Genomic DNA, 8,738 nt, shown 5'->3' on the forward strand with positions numbered 1-8,738 from the left:
GCTGTGTTTTTGTTGAACTTGCTAATGCCTCCCCTTCACAAGATGACACAGAAACAAGTCGAGTCAGCGATGTTGAGGTGATTTCAATCCCATCCATCTCGGGAACGATACGTCCAAAGAAAATTCGACGAGCCATCTGGAAAGTAAAATTTTCTAACCCAGACGCTCAGTTGGATCCAAATTTCTTTTGAAGAAATCACAACATGACGGTACATCAAGGCGCCATACTCGAAGTGGCTCTTGACAACTGGTCGCTGGCTTATCTAATGCGCCAGTCGCCCATAAGCGGCGTACAGAGGTGCCTCACAGTACAACCTCTTCTCTTCCATGAGCCGGCCTTATTAGGGAACCTCTTAACCCATCTGATACAAATTATCAGGAGTCGTCACCATCATATGGAGATTCATCCACTACTCAAGTGCCGCCCTTGATGATCAAGTAGGGGTAAGTGTTTTCAAATGAGTCATAGTTTACTATGATCATTATTTTGTACATTTGAATATGTTCTTGTGATTATGGGGCCAAGGCCGAGAAGAGAAAAATTGGTGGGTCATCTACGACTGAAGAAATTCCTAGTTCTGAGGACCCACTTTTGACGACCCCTAAGGATCAAACTAATGCGCTAGAAGGCCATGCCAATCAAAGAGTTGAGATGTCGTAGTAGAAAGAGTCGCCATTTATTGAAGAAGCAAACATGGAGACAAACCAGATGGATAGTCAAGTCGGCCTGGATGAGGCGACTGACAATGTTGATCCGCCGAGTCCGGTTCATGCCTCCAGTCCCATAAAGGCAGCTGAAGATATTGTCCCATCATCCACAGTAGTCAATGATGAGATCAACATCATTGGAGAAGTTTTTACAGGCCCGGAACCTTCAAATGTACTGGCCAAAGTCACAACCAAAGATGAGTCGGCCATGCCTGAGAAAGGAAAAGCAAAGCTGGAGCTGCCTAACTTTGAAGACATCAGGGCTGATGAGCTTCATCAAGGTTATTTTACCCAACTATCTTCAAGCCGGGATATGGAAGCGAGCTTATTGAACATGCTGAAGAGGAAATATGAGGTATGAAAATTTCACTCCTTTATATTCTGTATATAGTTGTGTAGCCTCCAAGGGCCGACTTGATGTGAAAATTAACAAGTCGGGTCTTTTTGTTGAACCTGGAAAAAATGTCATGTAGCCCCCAAGGGCCGGCTCATCTCTATGAGTGAGTCAGGTCTTCCAAACTAAAGTTTCATAAGTGACATGTAGCCCCCAAGGGCTGACTCAATTATATTATTGAGTCGGGTATTTAATTTGTTAATTGTAGGTAATGAACAAAAGGTGCATCTTGTAGCCCCAAGGGCCGACTCATTTTAATAGAAGGAGTCGGCTCATTTAGCCTTACCTGTTTTTGAAAAAATGACATGCATGCGTGCCCAAGTGCCAAGTAGTGTGGTTGCAGCTGCTTGGGACTTTGAAACATAGAATATTTTGACTAGCTTTTCGTACCCATTTAGTGTTAACTCGTATAACTTTGCCGACTTGAGATTCCAGTATTTGAGTGATGTTTCTGACTTGAATCGGGATATATTAAATGATGCGGAGTCGAAGGCGGCCGACTTACAAGAGTGGCTTCAGTCTAAAAAGAATTTGCGTGATAAAGCCGAGTCATCAACCACTTCGCAGCAATAGTCAGTGCAAACTACATCTGACAAGTTGAATTCTCTAAAGGCCTCGTATGAAGAGGAAAAACAGCATTGGTGAAACGCGCTGAAGATGTCGAAGGTCAGCTTAAGTCGGTTACCGAAGAGCTGGACTCATTAAAGGGTCATATCACCCAAATGACAACATCTATCTTTGGAAAGTATACTTGCTAAAACTGGTTGATGAGTCGCCTAGTGATGACCCACAAGTATATGGGATCAATCGTAGTCCTTTCAATAAGTAAGAGTGTCGAACCCAACAAGAAGCAGAAGGAAATGACAAGTGGTTTACAACAAGGTATTCTCTGCAAGCAGTGAAATTATAAGTAATGAGTAGTTTGATAGCAATATCATTTGTAACGAGCAAGTAATGGTAATAGTCACAAAAGGGCAACAAGTATCCCAATCCTTTTGAGGCAAAGGACAGGCCAAAACGGTCTCTTATGATAAACAAAGCCTTCATGAGAGTACACGGGAATTTCATCTAGTCACTTTCATCATGTTGGTTCGATTTGTGTTCTCTACTTTGATAATTTGATATGTGGGTGGACCGGTGCTTAGGTGCTATTCTTACTTGAACAAACCTCCAACTTATGATTAACCCCCTCGCAAGCATTCACAACTATGAGAAAAGTATTAAGAATAAATTCTAACCATAGCATTAAACTGTTGGATCCAAATCAGTCCCTTATGGAATAGCTCATAAACTACGGTTTAAGCTTCTATCACTCTCGTAACCCATCATCTAATAACTACTTCATAATGCATTCCCTTAGGCCCAAATATGGTGAAGTGTCATTTATTCGACGTTCACATGACACCACTAAGGGAATCACAACATACATACCATGAAAATATCGAACACATATAAAATTCACATGACTACTTGCAATAAGATTTCTTTCGTGACCTCAAGAACAAAAGTAACTACTCACAGATAATAATCATGCTCAAGATTAGAGGGGTATTAAATAGCATAATGGATCTGAACATATAATCATCCACCAAATAAACCATATAGTAATCAACACTACTAGTCACCCACAAGTACCAATCTATAGTTCCGGTACAAAGATTGAACACAAGAGATGAACTAAGGTTTGAGAGGAGATTGTGTTGTTGAAGATGTTGATAGAGATTGCCCTCCCCAAGATGGGAGAGTTGTTGGTGATGATGATGATGATTTCCTCCTCCAGGAGGGAAGTTCCCCCCGCGGAGTCGCGACGCCCTAGGGAAAAAGTGCTCCTGCCAAAGTTCCACCTCGAGACGGCGGCACTTCATCCTGAAAGTCCTCCCCTTTTTTATACGTCAAAATGACTTATATACCAGAAGAGGGGCACCGGGGGTGGGCCGAGGAGGGCACAACCCACTACAGCTCGCCTGGGCTCCCTAGCGCACCCAGGTGGGTTGTGCCCACCTGGTGGGCACCCTCTGGTACTTATTGGCTCCAATATTTCTTATATATTTCATAAAAATTCCCCGTAAAGTTTTAGCTCATTTGGTGTTGTGCAGATAGGTAGCCTGACGTAGCTTTTTTTCAGGTCCAGAATTCTAGCTGCCGGTATTTTCCATCTTTGTGTGTACCTTGCATATTATAAGACAAAAGGCATTAGAAATACTCCAAAAAGCATTATTATACAAAAACAATATAAATAACAGTAGGTAAACATGATGCAAAATGGACATATCAAGTCCCCTAAGCTTAGACCTCGCTTGCCCTTAAGCGAAAACCGTAATCGAAAAACATGCCCACATGCTTAGAGAGAGAGAGGTGTTGATAAAAACAAAATTCGGACATACAAGCATCGTGTTATTATTATGAAAACAACAAAATTTAACATAAAACCTTTATCATAGAACTTTTACCATAGACTACTCCTAAATAAGTAACAATTCATCACAACATCGAAGTATAAAGCATAAACTCTATTAGAAATCAACAAACTATGTTCTCAGTTAACTTTGCAACTACAATGCATCATCTTTTCAGAAAGGGTCACGTATCGGAGCCTTTTTTGCAAGTCCACATACTCAACCATCATATAGTCTTCTACGATTGCTAACACTCACCGCATATACATGAGCAAAATGTTTCAACCAGACACATAGAAAGATAGGGGCTTATAGTTTCGCCTCCCAACACATTCACCTCAAGGGTGATGTCAACAATAGTAACTCATGCTACCCACATCCAACTGGATATATGTGCCAAGATCTTTTGATGTAGGGTAGAACCCTAATCGGTCGATCTTTCACGAAAGGAGCGAATCCCACGAAGAATACGAAGAACACGAGGAGGGAAACGAGGGAAAACACAAGAGGAACACTCAAACTAAGAAGAACAAGTCACACATGTGCTAGATCCTCGAGTACATAAGAAAAGATACACGATCCACGGACAACTAAGGATGATACAAGGGTAGCCGGTCTTCTCCGTGAGGAGGTCTTGAGTTCTTCCCTAAAAGGGGTCTTCAATCTTCTTGGGGGATCTTCTCCGGTGGAGGCTCGAATCTCCGTGGAGAAGGTAACCAAGTGGATGAGCAAAGCTCTCACACAAACATGAGATAAACCTTTGCTAACCCTAAAACGTAGGTGGAGACGACCACTACCGCAAAGATACGGGAAAGCACCACATGTTAAAGGATCTATGACAATATAACTTCTATGTGAAAATGGACAAACATGAATCATTACGTTGGGTTCCTTGTCCAACATCAACAATTTTGGCATATAACAATTTGATGGGGGCTCACAATCACAAAAGATGTCGAATATAGTTTTTTTGCATGTGAATATTCTCTTTGTTAGTTAATTCTTTCATGAATTGCATCATTGACCAATGCTATGTTTGTAAATCTCCAATGAAATTTTTCTACTTATACTCTTACTTATGTGATGTCATTACTTACCATAGGATTAGCATATGATTTTTTTTCATTTTTTTCCTTTCTTTTCATTGAAACATGAAAGTCAACAAAGCAAAACTCAAACTAAACTTTATTATATATCTAGCACACAATTACAAGGATAGATCACTGAGCAAACTCTCAAAAAGAAAGGATCAAACTAAAATTTTATTCATCTAAAGCAAAAGATAACTACGGATCGAACTAAGATAAGTAAAAGCAAAAGATAGTGGAGGTGATATGATACCGGGACACCTCCCTCAAGCTTGGCACAAGCCAAGGGGAGTGCCATACTCGATACTCAATTTTCTTTTTGTGATGAAGAAGGAGGTGGTGGCAATGAAGTAGTAGTGTTTTCCAATATAATCATGAGTAGCCCCCTCAAGCCTTGAATCTCTTGAAGGGCCCGACAAAGTAACTCAATGTTTTTCTCCACTTCAGCCATTATGTGTTTATTTTCCGGGCTCTAGGAGTTTGTTCCTGCATCACTTTCTCTTGGATGAGATATGTCCCAATTGGACGGTATGTGCACACGAGTATTTTTGAACCCATAATTGTGAATCAAATTGTGAAAATTGTTACGATGTAACCTAAGTAAAGGCCTCCTTGGTGGGAGTCCTTCATTCACTTCAGAATTCTCTTGATTGTTTGATGTCATCATGGCTTCGTGAGGATTAGGACGAGTGGAGATACTAGCCAGTGTCCCTCTCTCGGAAGCCGGAGGGTAAACCCCAAGGGGATTTCCCTCATCTTCCTCCATGCCAACCTCTTTAGCTTCCTCTCTCCTTAGATCCTACCGAAACAACCCTGCATCTTCTTCTCTATTGTTAGAGGGTGAGGAAGACAAGATGCTGGCCTAGATGAATCTGTCAGAAAACAACAATAAAATAAAATAGGAGATTTCTCCGTGATACGGTGGTCAATAGGTTCGGGGGGTATATAAAGATTTTGTTTATCTAGGGAAACAAACAAATGGAAGAAAAAGGAGTCCGGAAGGTACCCGAGGTGGGCACAACCCACCTGGGCAGCGTGCCCTGGTGTCTTGTGCCCACCAGGGTGACCTTCCTGGTAGTTTCTTATTTTCCTATTTTTTAAAATATTCCAAAACTAACAAAAAATATTTTTGCGGATTTTCCGGAGTCCGTTTACTTACCGTATCATGTACCTCCTCTTTTTCATAATTCTAGTGTTCCAGAAGGTTTACTTTATGTGTTCTTCCGGCGTCATAGCTTCGATAATATTGCTTTCAACATTAATGGGCGTACCTGAGATATAATGTTTTATTCTTTGCCCATTGACAACCTTCGGGTTAGTACCCTCGACATTATTTATTTTGATTGCTCCAAATCGATAAACCTCCTCGATAACATAGGGTCCTTCCCATTTGGAGAGGAGTTTTCCTGCAAAGAATCTAAAACGAGAGTTGTACAAAAGAACATATTCTCCAACTTTGAACTCATGCTTTTGGATTCTTTTATCATGCCATCTTTTACATTTTTCTTTAAATAACTTGGCATTTTCATAAGCTTGGGTTCTCCATTCATCTAGTGAGCTAATATCAAATAACCTCTTTTCACCGTCAAGTTTGAAATCATAGTTGAGTTCTTTAATTTCCCAATATGCTTTATGTTCTAACTCAAGAGGCAAATGACAAGCTTTTTCACAAACCATTTTATAAGGAGACATACCCATAGGATTTTTGTATGCTGTTCTATAAGCCCAAAGTGCATCATCTAATTTCTTAGACCAATTCTTTTGGGACCTATTAATAACCTTTTATAAAATTAATTTTATTTCTCTATTACTAAGTTCAACTTGACCACTAGACTGAGGATGATAAGGTGATGCAATTCTATGGTTAATATCATACTTAGTAAGCATTTTTCGGAAAGCACCATGAATAAAATGTGAACCACCATCAGTCATTAAATATCTAGGGACTCCAAACCTTGGGAAAATAACTTCTTTAAGCATTTTAATAGAGGTGTTGTGATCATCACTACTAGTTGGAATAGCGTCTACCCACTTAGTAACATAATCAACATCAACCAAAATATGTGTATACCCATTAGAGGAATGAAAAGGTCCCATATAATCAAAACCCGAAACATCAAATGGTTCAACAGCAAGAGAATAATTCATAGGCATTTCCTGACGCTTACCAATATTACCAATTCTTTGACATTCATCACAAGATAAAACAAATGTATGGGCATCCTTGAACAGAGTAGGCCAATAAAAACCAGATTGCAATACCTTGTGAGCAGTTCTATCTCCCACATGATGCCCTCCATAAGGTTCGAAGTGACATTTTCATAGGATTTGTCCCTGTTCATGCTTAGCTACACAACGTCTAATAATACTATCTACTCCTTCTTTATAAAGATGTGGGTCATGCCAAAAGTAATGTCTTAAATCATAGAAGAACTTTTTGTTTTGTTGGTATGTGAAGCAAGGTGCTATATATTTAGAAACAATGTAATTAGCATAGTCAGCATACCAAGGAGTGTTATGAGAAATGTTTATTGCAGCTAATTGTTCACCGGTAAAACTATCATTAATAGGTTGTGGGTCATCAACAATATTTTCTAGCCTAGACAAGTTATCACCCACGGGGTTCTTAGCACCCTTTTTATCAATGATATGTAAGTCAAATTCTTGCAACAAGAGAACCCACCTAATAAGTCTAGGTTTAGAATCTTTCTTTTCCATAAGATATTTGATAGCAGCATGGTCGGTGTGAACAATTACTTTACAATAAAAAATGTTAGATCTAAATTTATTACAGGCAAACACCACTTCTAAGAATTCTTTTTCAGTAGTAGCAAAATTTCGTTGAGCACTATCTAGAGTTTTACTAGCATAATGAATAACATTTAATTTCTTATCAACTCTTTGTCCTAGAACAACACCAACAACATAATCACTAGCATCACACGTAATTTCAAAACTTAAGTTCCAATCAGGTGGTAGAACAAAAGGTGCTGAAATCAAGTATTTCTTAAGTGTTTCAAAGGTATCTACACAATGATCGTCAAAAACAAATGGAACATCCTTTTGTAAAAGGTTTGTAAGAGGCCTAGAAATTTTAGAGAAGTCTTTAATAAACCTCCTATAGAAACCAACACGAGCAAGGAAACTACGAATACCTTTGATATCTTTAGGACATGGCATTTTCACAATTGCATCAACTTTAGCTTTATCCACCTCAATACCCCGTTCAGAAATTTATGTCCCAAGACAATATCTTCATTAACCATAAAGTGACACTTCTCCCATTTCAAGACAAGATTAGTTTGGTTGCATCTCCGCAAAACTCGATCAAGGTTGCTTAAACAATCATCCAAAGAAGTTCCGTAAACGGAAAAAACATCCACAAAAAGCTCAATAATCTTTTCACAAAACATAGAGAATATATCAGTCATACATCTTTGAAAGGTAGCAGGTGCATTACATAAACCAAAAGGCATATGTCTATAAGCATAAGTTCCAAAAGGATAAGTAAAGGTGGTTTTCTCTTGATCAGGTTGTGAGACAGGTATTTGAGAAAAACTATAATATCCATCAAGGAAACAAAAATGTGTGTGCTTTGACAATCTTTCCAGCATTTGATCAGTAAAAGCTAGAGGGTAATGATCTTTTCTAGTAGCTTTATTTAATTTTCTAAAATCGATTACCGTTCCATAGAAAGTGACAATTCTTTGTGGAATAAGTTTATTCTTATCATTAGAAACAACAGTAATAACAACCTTCTTAGGGACACAATGAACATAACTTACCCATCTACTATCAGCTATCACTACAAAAGAAAGACACATCCGTGACATTTTGGGCCGAACGAAAAAAATTCGGTCATGCTTATGACACTTCTATGATGATAATTGTGACAAAACCCGGTATCATCATAGATGTGGTGGGCTCCTACTTCTATGATAAAAAATCATGACAGAAATGGGCTTTTTATCCTGGGTGGGCCGGAGACGCAGCTGCATGACATTCTTTGGGCTGTCCATGACGGAAAAAACCGTGGTAGAAGCGAGGACGAGGAAAATATCAGGGAGTTCCCAGTTACGGTGGGTGGTCGGGGCCGAGTGATGCACAGAGGTTTGCGCATTTCTCTCATACACGTATGCGCATGTGTGCGAG

The sequence above is a fragment of the Triticum aestivum genome, chromosome 6A (genome assembly GCF_018294505.1).
Source record: "Triticum aestivum cultivar Chinese Spring chromosome 6A, IWGSC CS RefSeq v2.1, whole genome shotgun sequence".
Taxonomy (NCBI): Eukaryota; Viridiplantae; Streptophyta; class Magnoliopsida; order Poales; family Poaceae; genus Triticum; species Triticum aestivum.